This window comes from Budorcas taxicolor, chromosome Y (genome assembly GCF_023091745.1).
Source record: "Budorcas taxicolor isolate Tak-1 chromosome Y, Takin1.1, whole genome shotgun sequence".
NCBI lineage: Eukaryota > Metazoa > Chordata > Mammalia > Artiodactyla > Bovidae > Budorcas > Budorcas taxicolor.
Window position 1 is genome coordinate 7,697,818 of NC_068936.1, and position 15,859 is coordinate 7,713,676.

Genomic DNA, 15,859 nt, shown 5'->3' on the forward strand with positions numbered 1-15,859 from the left:
AGTCTTTTGGACTCTGTGAGAGAGGGCGAGGGTGGGATGATTTGGAATAATGGCATTGAAACCTGTATAATATAATTTGTCAAACAAATCGCCAGTCCAGGTTCAATGCATGATACAGGATGCTCTGGGCTGATGCACTGGGATAAACAGGAGGGATGGTATTAGGAGGGAGGTGGTAGGGGGTTCAAGATGTGAACCACATGTACACCCATGGCAGATCCATGTTAACGTACAGCAAAACCAATACAATATTGTAAAGCGATTAGATCCTATTAAAACAAATAAATTTATATTAAAAATAAATAAAATAAAATTGTGTCCAATGTGAGGAGAGCAACAGCATTCTTTAAACAATATCTCTAAGTAAATGAGAGTTACAATTTTATGGGTTCAAAGTGTCCTCATCAGTATGAGCCCTACCTCTTAGTATAGAAAGAATAGTGGAAGATGTGCTCAATTAAAGGAGAGCTTTTCATTAACAAGATCTGCATGATTCAGCCAGAAAATTAGTAAGTAATGCAGGGCTTCCAAAACAGTTCATTTAAGATCTTGGGAGCTAGCAAATAGTTTGGTCACCTAAATAAAGTTGCCTAAAATTATATATTTGATATATAAACATATATACACCTGTCTATGCATGAGTGTATGTATAAAAAATGTGCAATGGATTTTATTTTCTGTTAGGTATAATAAAAATGGAAAAAAAATATGTAGAATGACTGAAAAGTCTACTCGGTTGTTGAATATATATATATAAGTGGAAATACTTCAAAATATGTTCTCTTGGCTGCATGTAAAATATGAGGACTCTTTTATATCACTCACCTTTCTCCTTTTAATAAATATCTACCAATTGTCAAATGTTCATCCAGCTTAATGACAAAAATACATATATACATACAAATATCACATATAAAATAGAAAGATATGTTTCTATAAAAGAATATATTGATACCAAGCTTAGATTTCAGAATTATTTCCAACTCCACGCTCCATCTCAAGAAGAAAGAGCCAAAGTTATTGCTGACTCAAACACTCCAAGAGCTGGGAAACTTGAAAAATAAATTGAACCTGCAACTGAGATTTTCTGTCACGTTTATGATTGAGCTCTAAGTCCAAAACTTTATTTCCTTTCTTGTACTAAGCAGTCCCTTAAGATTGAAAAGTATGAAATCCGAGAGAGAGAGGTAGGAGATTGCATACATCCTCGTGTGCAAAAGTAATTTTAATCAGAGAAGCTAGAAAAGACAGAAACTCAGGAAAATGATCAAGTAATAGAGCATAATAATGATTTAGCCATTAAGCAAACCCAAGGGCCTTTAGTTCCTCCTCAAGGGCCATCGATAACATTCTGAGCAATATCCTGTGAACAGTTTTAGAGATGCTAAAACACCAACCAGACTGAAATTTAAGTACATAGTTGGAACTAGACGGTCGATGATATGAACTCCCAATATCGTCAGTAACAGGCCATTAGTAGAATGTCCCAATATTGGTCACAGACCCAAAGTCCACCCTCACTCTGTCATTAAAAACCTTCCCTTGAGAGTATTTGGGGATTTGGGTCTTTGAAGCACCAGCTACTAAGACACCTTGCTCAGTCCTACAATAAACATTGATTTCCCTGAAACCCAAAGTCAGTTCATAGATTTTACTACACAAAAGCCAGTAGACCAAATTTGCTTGGGTAACAGTACTGAATAACAAGAATGTGTGTACAGAAGGGTGATAAATCTCTTTTATTTCAGAAACGAAGTAGATTTATTGATGTGATTTTTTAGTGTAAAAATTATTTAGGAATGAGATTTTTCATGCTTCATGGTTTTGGTTACTATTTCTATAAGCAGTCTGTATTTTAAGTTGATGCTGAAGTAGACACTGGTTGAATATTACTCTTCAATTGCTAGGAGACCAGAGAATTTGTGATGTCACAGCTTTTTGACTTGAAAGACCTCTGTGATGGTCTAGAGAGTTTCTCTCTGTAGGCCAGCCAAGCAACATTTTAAGTTGCAGTGTGTAAAATCAAACAAATGAGAAAAGTTTATGAAGAAATATTTCTCCCAGTTCAATTCAGTTCTGTCACTCAGTCATGTCCAACTCTTCAGCCCCACGAATCACAGCACACCAGGCTTCCCTGTCAATCACCAACTCCCGGAGTGCACTCAGAATCACGTGCATCCAGTCAGTGATGCCATCCAGCCATCTCATCCACTGTCATCACCTGCTCCTCCTGTCCCCAATTCCTCCCAGAATCAAAGTCTTTTCCAGTGAGTCAAGTCTTCCGTGAGGTGGCCATGGTACTGGAGTTTAAGTTTTAGCATCATTCCTTCCAAAGGAATCCCAGAGCTGATGTCCTTCAGAATGGATTGGTTGGATCTCCTTGCAGTCCAAGGGACTCTCAAGATTCGTCTCCAACACCACAGTTCAAAACCATCAAATCTTCGGCGCTCAGCCTTCTTCACAATCCAATTCTCACATCCATACATGACCACAGGAAAAACCATAGCCTCGACTAGATGGATCTTAGTAGGCAATGTAATGTCTCTGTTGTGAATATGCTGTCTAGGTTGGTCATAACTTTCCTTCCAAGGAGTAAGCATCTTTTAATTTCATGGCTGCAATCACCATCTGCAGTGATTTTGGAGCCCTCCCCCCCCCCCCCAAATAAAATCTGACACTTTTTCCACTGTTTCCCCATCCATTTCCCACGAAATGATGAGACCAGATGCCATGATCTTCGTTTCCTGAATGTTGAGCTTTAAGCCAGCTTTTTCACTCTCCACTTTCAGTTTCATCAAGAGGCTCTTTAGTTCCTCTTCAATTTCTGCCATAAGGATGGTGTCATCTGCATATCTGAGGTTACTGATATTCCTTCCAGCAACCTTGATTTCAGCTTGTCTTCCTTCCAGTCCAGAATTTCTCATGATGTACTCTGAATATAACTTAAATAAGCAGGGTGACAATATACAGCCTTGACATACTCCTTTTCCTATTTGGAACCAGTCTGTTGTTCCATGTCCAGTTTTAACTGTTGCTTCCTGACTTGTATACAGATTTCTCAAGAGGCAGGTCAGGTGGTCTTGTATTCTCATCTCTCGAAGAATTTTCCACAGTTTATTGTGATCCACACAGTCAAAGGCTTTGGCATAGAAAGATTTCTCTGAGATGGTACATATTTCTTCAGAAATTCAAGATGGGTCTACTAAAGGTGAATTCACTGGTTCAGAAACCTCCATTAGATCTTCTTTGTATGATTATACACTTACTGGGGACTCAGATTTGAGATCTATGATTGAATATATGTTTTTCATGCTTTATCTGAGGATCTTGTGATCAAAAGGCCACGCTTCACATATTCTGTGTCTGAAACGATGAGGCGAATAATTTTCTTTCACTCACATTTCCACAAAAACTTTGGAATATAATTGACAGTGATCAGTTTGAATCTATTTGTTGGGATGAGAGTGGCACATGCATAGTGATCAATGAAGAACTCTTTAAAAAAGCAGTCTTGGAAAGAAAGGGAACTTTCTGAATATTTGAAACCAACAGTATGAAAAGTTCAATTCAACAGCTTAACCTTTATGGATTTAGTAAAAAGCGACAAACTTTTCAAAGATCTGCTTCACTACCTGTCTTTCTGCAAGAAGAAAAACATCTCTTTTGAGTAAGGTATTCCAACACTTTCACTTATTGAAAATATGTAAGATCAAATGATGTGACATAGAAGAATGTTCACATACGTAGCTAAAACGGAATTTTAACGTGAAATAACAAATTGCTTAAAAAGTTTTGTTTTTTGAAGTTGAGAATAGCTGGAGATTAGATACTAGATGTTTAACAAACTTTCCTAGCAACTTGAAAACAGATAAAAGTCCCGAGGCTATTTAAAGTGGTATGTACAGTATATATACAACATATTTTTAGTTCAGGAACATGTCCTTTCTAACGTGTTATTACCTGTTAAAATTACTAATGGAGGTGTTTTATTTGATGTTATTTAGCTGGTTTCCTTAAAGGAATACGTTTTTTAATAACTTAGCTTTGTTTGTCAGTTTTACCTTGGTTTAAAAAGAAACTAAATAATTTAATCCTTTGATTTTAGTTACAGACCTACTATAATCCAAGTTTCAAAAGAGGTCATCCCCAACTTTTAATAAGGATGCAAAGAAGAGTTGGGATTTACAATGTGTCTCCAATATCTTCATTAGTTCAAGATAACAAGAAGCATGTAAAAGCAAGTGTCACAAAAGATGATCATAATTCTGAATTTCTTCCAGAAACGAGCGGAGAGAGCACATTTTCAGCCTGCACAAGTTTAAGTGTGCCTTTCATACAAAAGCCTCATACAAGTGCTGTATCTCCACGTGACTTACCTACCCCATCAGCAATATCAGCTAGACACACAGACAAGATTGTGGTAGATCAATCTGCTGTTTTACAAAAATTGAGCATTTGTAATTGGCACTCACATAGCAGGTACACTCAAGTAAATGGCTACTTGAGGACTTTGCTACTACAACTACAGTTACTTCTCTCACATTGTATCTCCATTACAGAGCAGTTATGCTGGACTGATGGTTCAGTTCAATGCTCAGTCGTGTCCGACTCTTTGGGACCCCGTGAATCACAGCCCTCCAGGCTTCCCTCTCCATCACCAACTCCCAGAGTCCACTCAGACTCACATCCATCGAGTCAGTGATGCCATCGAGCCATCTCATCCTCTGTCGTCCCCTTCTCCTCCTGCCCCCAAACTCTCCCAGAATTAGAGTCTTTACCAATGAGTTAATTATTCGCATGAGGTGGTCAAAGTACTGGAGCTTCAGCTTTAGCATCATTCCTTCCAAAGAAATCCCAGGGCTGATCTCCTTCAGAATGGATTGGTTGGATCTCCTTGCAGTCCAAGGGACTCTCAAGAGTCGTCTCCAACACCACAGTTCAAAACCATCAATTCTTCGTCGCTCAGCCTTCTTCATAATTCAACTCTCACATCCATACATGACCACAGGAAAAACGATAGCCTTGACTAGACGGACCTTAGTAGGCAAAACAATGTCTCTGCTTTTGAATATGCTATCTAAGTCGGTCATAACTTTCCTTCCAAGGGGTAAGCATCTTTTAATTTCATAACTGCAATCACCATCTGCAGTGATTTTAAAGCCCCCAAAATAAAGTCTGACACTGTTTCCACTGTTTCCCCCTCTATTTCCCATGAAGAGATGAGACCAGATGCCGTGATCTTCTTTTTCTGAATGTTGAGCTTTAGGCCAAATTTTTCAGTCTCCACTTTCAGTTTCATCAAGAGACTATTTGTTCCTCTTCACTATCTGCCATAAGGGTGGTGTCGTCTGCATATCTGAGGTTCTTGATATTTCTCCCAGCAATCTTGATTCCAGCTTGTCTTTCTTCCAGTCCAGCGTTTCTCATGATGTACTCTGAATATAACTTAAATAAGCAGGGTGACAATATAGAGCCTTGACGTACTCTTTTTCCTATTTGGAACCAGTCTGTTGTTCCGTGTCCAGTTTTAACTGCTGCTTCCTGACCTGCATATAGATTTCTCAAGAGGCAGTTCAGCTGGTCTGTTATTACCATCTCTTTCAGAATTATCCACAGTTTATTGTGTTCCACACAGTCAAACGCTGTGGCAGTCAATAAAGGAGAAATAGATGTGTTTCTGGAACTCTCTTGCTTTTTCCATGATTCAGAGGATGTTGGCATATTGATCTCTGGTTCCTCTGCCTTTTCTAAAACCAGTTTGAACATCAGGAAGTTCACGGTTCACGTACTGCTGAAGCCCGGCTTGGAGAATTTTGAGCATTACTCTACTAGCGTGTGGGATGAGTGCAATTGTGTGGCAGTTTGAGCATTCTTTGGCATTGCCTTTCTTTGGAATTGGAATGAAAACTGACCTTTTCCAGTCCTTTGGCCACTGCTGAGTTTTCCAAATTTGCTGGCATATTGAGTGCAGCACTTTCATAGCATCATGTTTCAGGAGTTGAAACAGCTCAACTGGAATGCCATCATCTCCACTAGCTTTGTTCATAGCGATGTTTTCCAAGGCCCACTTAACATCACATTCCAGGATGTCTGGCTCTAGATTGGTGATCACACCATCGTGATTTCTGGGTCGTGAAGATCTTTTTTGCACAGTTCTTCTGTGTATTGTTGCCACCTCTTCTTAATATCTTCTGCTTCTGTTATGTCCAGATTATCTCTGTTCTTTATAGAGCCCATCCTTGCATGAAATGTTGCCTTGGTATCTCTAATTTTCTTGAGGAGATCGCTAGTCTTTCCCATTCTGTTGTTTTCCTCTATTTCTTTGCATTGATCTCTGAAGAAGGCTTTCTTATCTCTTCTTGCTCTTCTCTGGAACTCTGCATTCAGATGCTTATATCTTTCCTTTTTTCGATTGCTTTTCACTTCTCTTCTTTTCACAGCTATTTGGAAAGCCTCCCCAGGCAGCCATTTTGCTTTTTTGTATTTCTTTTCCATGAGGATGATTTTGATCCCTCTCTCCTGTACAATGTCACGAACATCATTCCAAAGTTCGTCAGGCACTCTATCTGTCAGATCTATGCCTTAATTCTATTTCTCACTTCCACTGTATAATCATAAGAGATTTTATTGAGGTCATACCTGAATGGTCTAGCAGTTTTCCCTCCTTTCTTCAATTTAAGTCTGAATTTGGTAATACGGAGTTCATGGTCTGAGCCACAGTCAGCTCCTGGTCTTGTTTTTGTTGACTGTATAGAGCTTCTCCATCTTTTGCTGCAAAGAATATAATCAATCTGATTTTTGCATTGACCTTCTGGTGATGCCCATGTGTAGAGTCTTTCTTGTGTTGTTGGAAGAGGGTGTTTGCTAGGGCCAGTGCCTTTTCTTGGCAAAACTCTATTAGTTTTGCCCTGCTTCATTCCGCATTCCAAGGCCAAATCGGCCTGTTACTCCAGGTGTTTCTTGACTTCCTACTTTTGCATTCCAGTCCCCTATAATGGAAAGGACATCTTTTGGGGGTGTTAGTGCTAAAAGTTTTTGTAGGTCTTCATAAAACCGTTCAACTTCAGCTTCTTCAGTGTTACTGGTTGGGGCATAGACTTGGATAACTGTGATATTGAATGGTGGAAACTAAACTTTTAGTCAGGCATAGCTATATTTCACCCCATAACAATTCTTTTCCTTCCTTGCAAGACAGAGGTAATTCATGGTTCTCAGTGTTAACAATCACTTATACATCTGCCACTTTTTTTCAAATGAACTCATCAACAATCATCATTATATGAAAACCATGCTAATTAAATCTGACCAATCAAATATGTGTCAGATTATGGAGCCTAAAGAAGATTGAAATTTACATTCGGAGATGTCAGCAAATACCTACATTTCTTGTATTTGAACAATAAATTTACATGTTCTTCTTCATAGTTTCATTTTCTATTTTCAAACAAGGAAGAGTAAAATGAGGTTTTAGTTCAATGGTTGGCTATTTTACTGCACGGGTTTATAAACTTTTTAGTTCAAGAAAATATTTGTCATGCATCCCAGGTAAATTACACCTAATATATTTGTAAGCAAGAATATGAGAACAAAGGGAAAAGGTGTCATGGATGTAAAGTGATTTCTGAAATCATCCCTGCTGAAATGAAGTGGTGTCTATATTAGGATGGTATGAGTGAAGGAAGAGATGCAAATAAAACTAGAAAAATGAAAATACAGAGTATGAACTTTAGTGCATTCACATATTATATTCTATTAGCTACTGGTAGAGTCTTAAAAGGTTAGACAGCTGATTGTTTTCATTATAGAAATTCATTCATCCTTGAAAATATAGATATTGTAGCACATCTAAAATCATGATCACAATTATACCATCAGCATGATACCAAAGATTACATGACATAATCAATGACTGGCCCATTGTCAGCACAAGATATGTACTTTACAAGCTGTATTCTATAGGGTCATTTTTACTCTGCTGTCCTTAAAGCATGTCTTTATTTCCTGACACCAAGATTCCACCTATTAATTCCAAGTGCATGTTTATATTCTGCTTATCTGTTGCCACAGAGACGGAATAAATTCCTGGTGATGACTGCAGCATGTCAGAATGGTTAAAAGTTCCTGGAAGACATGATATCTGTTTTCCTCAGTAATTTAATTATCTTTCTCTTACACCGTACTCCCGAAGCTATAGTCATGCAAATATTTTCAGTCATGCTAAGCCCCTTCTCACAACTGTGTCTCAACTGCTTCTTGGGATTGGAAGGGCATCCTGTTTACCCTCCTACGAAGAAGAGCAGGGATATCAGCTCTTCAATGTGTTTTGGGACTACTCTGTTTACTTTATGTATCTTTCACATCAGCTGAAACATAGAGCCTGCCAATGACACATTTAAAGTGCTTACTGAATTATCAATAAATAAATGTAATAACCAATCAAATGCTCCGCACTTTACTCACCAACATTCTATAACCTGCACTACTATCGTAATTCATTTTTCCTCTTTACTTAAAAATTTTCCAAATTGATAAATATTTATTATATTTACATGGATGTACGATTTCTTGGGAGGCATGTATTCCCGTGTTTTGAAGAATATTCCATGTTTTGATGTTATTGTTCTCTTGTGTCATTTTGTTATGCCAATCAAAGTCTTTGGCATAGTCAAATAGGAGTAGATGCTTTCTTGGAGTTCTCTTGCTTTTTGGAGGACCTAATGGATGTTAACAAATTAATCTCGGGTTCCTCTGCCCTTTATAAATCCAGCTTGAACATCTGGAAGCTCATGGTTCATGTTCTGTTGAAGCCTGGCTTTGGGAATTTTGAGCAGTTCTTTGTGACTGTGTGAGAAGTGTGCAATTAAGCAGGAGTTTTCACATTCTTTGGATTGCCTTTCTTTGTGGTTGGAATGAAAACTGACCACTTCCAGTCTTCTGGCCACTGCTGAATCTCCCAAATTTGCTGACATAAGGAGGGCAGCATATTCACAGCATCATCTTTTAGAATTTGAAAGAGCTCAACTGAATTCCATCACCTCCACAAGCTTAGTTTGTAGGTAAGCTTCCTAAGTCCCACTAGACTTCACATTCCAGGACGTCTGGCCCTAGGTGAATGATACATCGTCGTGCTTAACTGGGTCAGGAAGATCTTTTGTGCATAGTTCATCTGTGTATTCTTGCCACCTCTTCTTAATAGCTTCTGCTTCTCTTCTGTAAGTACCATTTCTATCTTTTATTGTGCCCATTTTGCATGAAATTTTCCCTTGGTATCTCTGACTTTCTTGAAGAGATCAGCAGACTTTCCAATTCTATTTATTTCCTTTATTTATTGGCATTGATACCTGAGGCAGGTTTTATCTCACCTTGCTATTCTTTGTGCCTCTGCATCCAGATGCATAGTTTTCATTTTCCCCTTTCGTTTAGGTTCACTCCTGTTCTTAGCTCTCTGTGAGCCATGGTAACTTAATCATTTTGCACTTCTTTTCCATGAGGATGGTCTTTGTCACTGCTTCCTGTACATCACAAACCTCCATCCATAAGTCTTCAGACACTCATCTATCAGATAGAATCCCCTGTATCTATTTATCACTTTCACTGTATAATAAGTTTTGATTTTACATGTGTAAAATATATTAATTCCCTATTTCATGTAAGGGAATCTTCACCCAGATATTCATCAAAGAAATACAGAAAATTCTATATGTTATTTGGGAAATACATGAAATATAACTGTTTGATATTTGCCATTTAGCTAAACTCTTAATTTCTGAATCATGGGAAATTCTCTTTCATATGTATGAATCTGTAAACTGTTTCACATATTGAGAATTCATATTTCCTATGAATTCATATTTCCTATGAATTCATATTTCATATGAGAACATTTCTCTCTAGATTGTCAAATGAGAAAGAGACAGCATTTCAAATCTCATATCTGAAGACTTTAATTCAAACTATCTTGATGGAAATATAGAGACTATCACAGCTCATGCATGAAATCTGTGGGAAAATTCTATATTTCTTGTAGAAAAATCAACACAGGTTTTTCAAATGTTAAATAGACAGTATTGAGTATTTCATGAAGGAAAGACCACAAATATTTTCAAATTACAAATATGAAAAAATCCCATGTTTCATATTACCATGTTGTATATATGACATAGAAATTTTTACATTTCCTGTCAAAAAACCTGCATCCAGATTTTCATAACTCTAACGTAAAAAATTCTACATTTTCTGCAGATTATTTTGTGTCCATACTTTCATGTATGATGTAGACAGAATTCTGTATTTTAAGTTGGAAAGACTTTCTTCAGATTTGTATATGTGAATAATAGACAATTTTATGTTTCACTTTCTGAAATCTGCATCAAGAGTTTCATATATGAAACTGAGAATTTCATCTTTTACACAGGACTCTCTCATTTCAGATATCTACACTTGAAACAGATAGTACTTTCATCAAGAGGCACCTTACTTACTATTTTTCTTTTGTCATTTCAGTGTTGTCATTGGGGTAACTAAGGTTAATCTATCTCCCACGTATATTTTGTTTCTAACGAGCTTCATCGAGGTTTTTATTTTTTCATAGTGTTCTTTGCACAGAAGTTAAATAATCAGGACAGCGATATATAGCTTTGACTTGTTCCTTTCCTGATTTTGAATCCGTGCATTTCCCTGTGTTCAATTCTAACTGCTGCACCTTTACTAGTGTACACGTTTCCCAGGACACATATGAGGTATTCTCGTATTCTTGTCTCTAAGAATTTTACAAAATTATTTTTCTTTTCCTTTTCCTTTTTTTTTAAAGGGCGGTGGTTTCTGTGTGTGCAGTGTCCAAGTCATTAGCAGAGACAGTTTAGCATATATAGATGATTGTATGTTATCTCCTTGCTTATTCTGTGATACAAATATCAATTCATGGGTACCTCTTATGATTAAATAACTACACAGTGCTGTTTGTTTCTTATTTTATTTTTTGGTCATTGTTGCTGTTTCTGTTTTCTCTCTTTTACAAGTAGTAAAGTACCAACTGGTAATTTCCTATGATCTTGCCATCTTATTCTACATGAATTAAATTGTGCCCATGGCAGTCTCTGATCTTTGATAGCCACTGAATGGTGTTACACTTCAAGATCCGAAATCAGACATCAGTGCTCTGGGAAAATGTCAGGAATGTTCAAAAACTAGCTAGATATATTCAAGTGCTGAGTTTTTGAGCCCAATTATGCTATTATATGTTATGTGGAAATTCTGCATTTCTTCATGCTGATGACAATTCCTCATTAACAGAAATTTCCAAGGGGGAAAGAAAAACAACAACACATTATGCTTGATTGCATGTTGGAAGTCAAAGTAGTGCCAGTTACGTGTGTACATAAGAATGCCCCATCAAACAGATTAATTCATGGCAACTAATGTTTCCTGTTTTACTGTCAGGGAAAAAAAATATAATAGAGCTTTCCAGGAAAAACTGAGAAGTTCCAAGAAGGCAGAATTGTAGGCAGATGTGAAATGCAGCTCTCTCAGTGAATGGATCACAGATAATACCTCTACATGGACAATAGTTCTCCCACAGCATCAGATACATACCAGCAGAAGACCTGGTCACCAGAATGTCCCATGTGGGTTCCAGACATACCTGGAATTAAGAAGGGAGAAGGAGAATAAGAGGCAGCAAGACAAAACCTTTGCCTTAGGTGGGAAATACAGAAGCAGGGAAGAGATTTCCAGAACTTAGTGAAGCCCCTTCACTAAGGGTAAATTATTTTGGACTGAAAGGAAACAAGGTAAAACAGCTGCTGAAATATAATTTGGATAGAGCGAGAGTCACACAATGTGTGTCATGAGCCTATATGGCCCAAACTGCAGTGCAGCTCAACCAGTATGCATGGGGTCCAGAAGCTGGAAGGGAGGATTTAGAGAGCCATCCTGGGAGAGAGCTGCTGTTGACTCTGTGGAGATGGCCTGATGGAGCAAGCTTAAGTAGTTGTGTTGCAGGGAATGCCTTTTGAGAATTCCCAAACTGACAGAGGGAGGCCCTTACTGCACTGTCACACACAGGAGGTGGAGATACCTTGGTAGACCCTCACCTTCACACATGTTAGCACCTACTAAAAGGCAATAGAGAAAGACCAGCAGAAGTTCCATTCATGCTCCTGCAAACACAGACTAGAAAATGATCCCATTGAGGCCAAATCTCTTCTGTCTATGGCTGCTGGCTCCTATGCATAATCGGCAGCACCATGCTTCCATCATTCCAAGCAGCTGTACCACCTCCTGTGCTCATCACAGCAGACCCCAGTGGGTCACAAACGTCTCAGGGCAGACTCCTTTGGTGAACACATGTGAAGAAAGATGAAAATTACACCTGAGACCTAGGGACAGACCCATTAAGGAAGAGGACTGGAAATCTTTGAACCAGTTGAGCATGCTGCAATTAAATACACAGGATTAACGACACAGATCCTGTCTCTATGGAATACATCAAAAGATGAGAAGAGGTCAAATGAAAAAAAAAAAAAAAAAAGCCCTGGCTCAGGCAGCTGTAAGAATGCAGAGAAATGATAGCAGTTTTGAGTCTGAAGTGTCCTTAGAGAGATCCAGAGGCAGTTCTCTCCATCTTTGGAGAACTTCCCAAAGAAGTGTAGTTGTCCTCTGGCTCATATTGAGGACTGGGACACTGACAGATGAGACACTAGGAGACATGAGTTATTCTTTAGATGCATTGAATCGTTGTGTTGATGCCGCACGACTTTTCCCAGTTGTAGGCTTCATTGTTACTACACATTGATTTGATCTGTGAAGATTATTTCAACCATATGTTTATTTTTTGTATAGCTATTTCTACTTTTACTTTGGTTTCCTATTTTCTGTGCCTTTTGTTGTTGTTGCATCACTTCATTGTTTAACACAGGTATGAATTTCTATATTAACTGTAGGTTTCTGTTATTCTTGGGGGCTGTTTTGATCTTGTCAGATTTGGTTTCTTTATTCTTCAGTTGGCACTCAGCTCTGGTGTAGTTGTTGGCCTTGAGATTTACATGATTGGTTCTCTTTCGGAATCTTTTGTATTCTCTGTAGTGTTTATTGCTTGTGGTGCCTTTTTCTTATTTATTTATTTATTTGCCATTTATCTATGTTACCTTTTTAATCTCCTCAATCTATTATTATGGTATTGTAGTTCTCTGGGCATAAGTTGGGCCTGATCTTTTCGTGTGTCAGCACCTGAGAAGGTAAGAGGAAACAAGGCCTGGGGTCTCCAAACAGAGGAAGTAGCCTGCAAGTGACAGACATTTTTATTTCTCTTAAGTGGCAGGAGGAAACAAACTATTGATATACCATTTTTCCTACTCAATACAAATTTGAAAGGAAGTTTCTCTTAAAATATCGTGCTGCCGTAATGACACCTGGTTTCATCTGAAGTTTACTATTCTAAAACCTTGAGATAACCAATGCATTTTTCTTATGGAACATTTGTCTTAAACTATGATATTGTACTATGCTTTTACCCAAAATTCTGCCCTCAAGTCAATTCTGCCTAATGCCTCAGAACCTAATTGACAAACCAGTAAGTTATACTCAGATATCAGTTCCCTAATCTATGTCAATGAAACTATTTGTATGGTAATATGTCCTTCTACAAGATTCAAGTTAATCATTTTATGGCCCGGGATGAATCGTCTGATGCCAAGATTATCTCAAAATGCCTCTTATGGGTGAGGGGGCCTGGTACCACTCTGAGTCTTAAAACATTCCTTTCTTTCATTAACAGACTGCTAGTGACTATATAACATGCAGCTGAAGACTAGCAAGGGGGGTACTCTTTCTGCTCCCTTCTGATGCCTATGTCAGAAGTTTTCTCTATCTCCTTTATACTTTAGTAAAACTTTATTATACAAAGCTCTGAGAGATGCAGCCCTGTCTCTGGCCCCAGATTGAATTCCTCTTCTTCTGAGGCCAAGAATCCCAGCATCTTTTCATTCCACTACCACCTTTCACACTGAGATCAGGATCATGGGACTCCAAAATATTCCTGTCCTCAGGGAATATTAACTGGTGGCAATCTCCATGAAGGCCTCTTTCTTGATCTCAGATGCACTGCACCCAACTGCCTGGAAAACCCAGGCCTGATGCGTCACACCACACAACAATCAAGACAGAAAAACACAGCCACTCATCAGCAGATAGACTGCCTAATGTCAGGCTAATCCCATAGACACCTACAAATGACACAAACAGTTATGGTCCCACAATTAGACAGGGAAGACTCAGCTGCAGACTCAAGAACATTGTTAGTCTCTCCAACTCCAAAGCCCACACTAGCCACTCAACCAACTTTATCGACTTAGACTGAAGACAAGAAACAATAACTATCATGCAGCAGTTTATGAAGAAATAACCATTAACACAGTAAGTAGGGAAATGTGAAGACAAAGAAATATATTATGGGCAAAAGAATGTGGTAGAAACTCAAAATATAATGAAAGAAAAAATGGGCATGCTCCCTGAAAATGACTTGGATGTTGTGGTAGTAAAGGTGATAAAACTTTCTAGAAATGGAATGGAGAAAAGATGAGAAACACTTCTGAAGGACCTAGGAAAATGAATAAGTAACAACAAACAATTAACAACACAGAAAAGGACTTTGGTCTCCTATATGCTAATACACACTATTGTACAGCAGAAGCCAACACAACATTGCAGAGAAATTATCCTCTAATTTAGAAATGCAGTTTAAAATGAAACACAAGTGTTCAAAGGCACAAGGACCTGACAAAGTTAACTGATATTTATAGGACATTTCACTGAAACACAGTAGAATATACATTTTTCTAAAGTGAAAATAAAATATCTTCAGGATATATCACGAAGTGGATCTCAAATCAAGCCTTGGTAAATTTAAGACAGTGGTAATGTATCTTTTTTTTTTTTTTTTTTAACCACATTGCAATGATTTACATACCAGGTTCTATGGGCGAGGACTGAGAAAAACATAAATCCATGTAGATCAGTAAATACAACTCTACACGGCCATGAAATCACTTATGAAATCTGAGAGAAAATAAAAGAAAAATCTTAGAAGCAAATAATTTTAAAAACACGATTATCTGAAAGTTATGGAGCACGCTAAAGCAGTAAAAGAGTGAAGTTGATAAATACTACACATCTCAAGTAATCAATATAACCTTAAATCTAAAGCATTTAGAGAAGGAAGAAAAAGCAGACAAAATTCCCCAAGTGAGTAGAAGGGGCAAAAAATGATAAAAACAAAGAGCAGAAATTAAAGAAAGGAAATGATGAAAAAAATAGTCAAAATCAGTATCACTAAAAGGGGTCTCTTGGAGAGGAGAAACAAAATAGATAAATCATGGCACAGACTTATCAAGAAAAAAGGACAAATCAATCAATGAAATTTGACATAACAAAGAATGACATTATAGCAGATACCACAGAAATAACAAAGAATCATGAGACTACAGCGAACAACTATAAGTCAATAAAATCTGATCCATGGAGAGATGCTCAGAAATTCAACTAAGAAGAAACAGAAAATATGAAAAGACCAATTATAAGCACTAATGTGGAAATTGTGATGAAAATTTTCCAGTTGACAAACTTAAAGCCAAATGGCTTCACATGGACATTTTATGAACCAGTCAGAGAACAGCTAGCACATGCACTTCTGAAACTCTTCCAAAATTCTAGAGTGACAGGAAAATCCAAAACTCATCCTACAATGTCAACATCACACTGATACCAACACCGAGATAACACAGAAATAGAAAGAGACCAATATCACATAGATGGACAGAGGCAAACATCCTTAGCAAAATATGAGCAAAAAAAAAAAAAAAAA

The 15,859-nt window shown here is 37.7% G+C and overlaps 1 pseudogene; it reads left to right on the top strand.

The window, feature by feature from the left end:
* The first annotated feature begins 3,165 nt into the window (after positions 1-3,165).
* Positions 3,166-7,348, top strand: LOC128071075 (heat shock transcription factor, Y-linked-like; annotated as a pseudogene).
* The last annotated feature ends 8,511 nt before the right edge of the window (positions 7,349-15,859 follow it).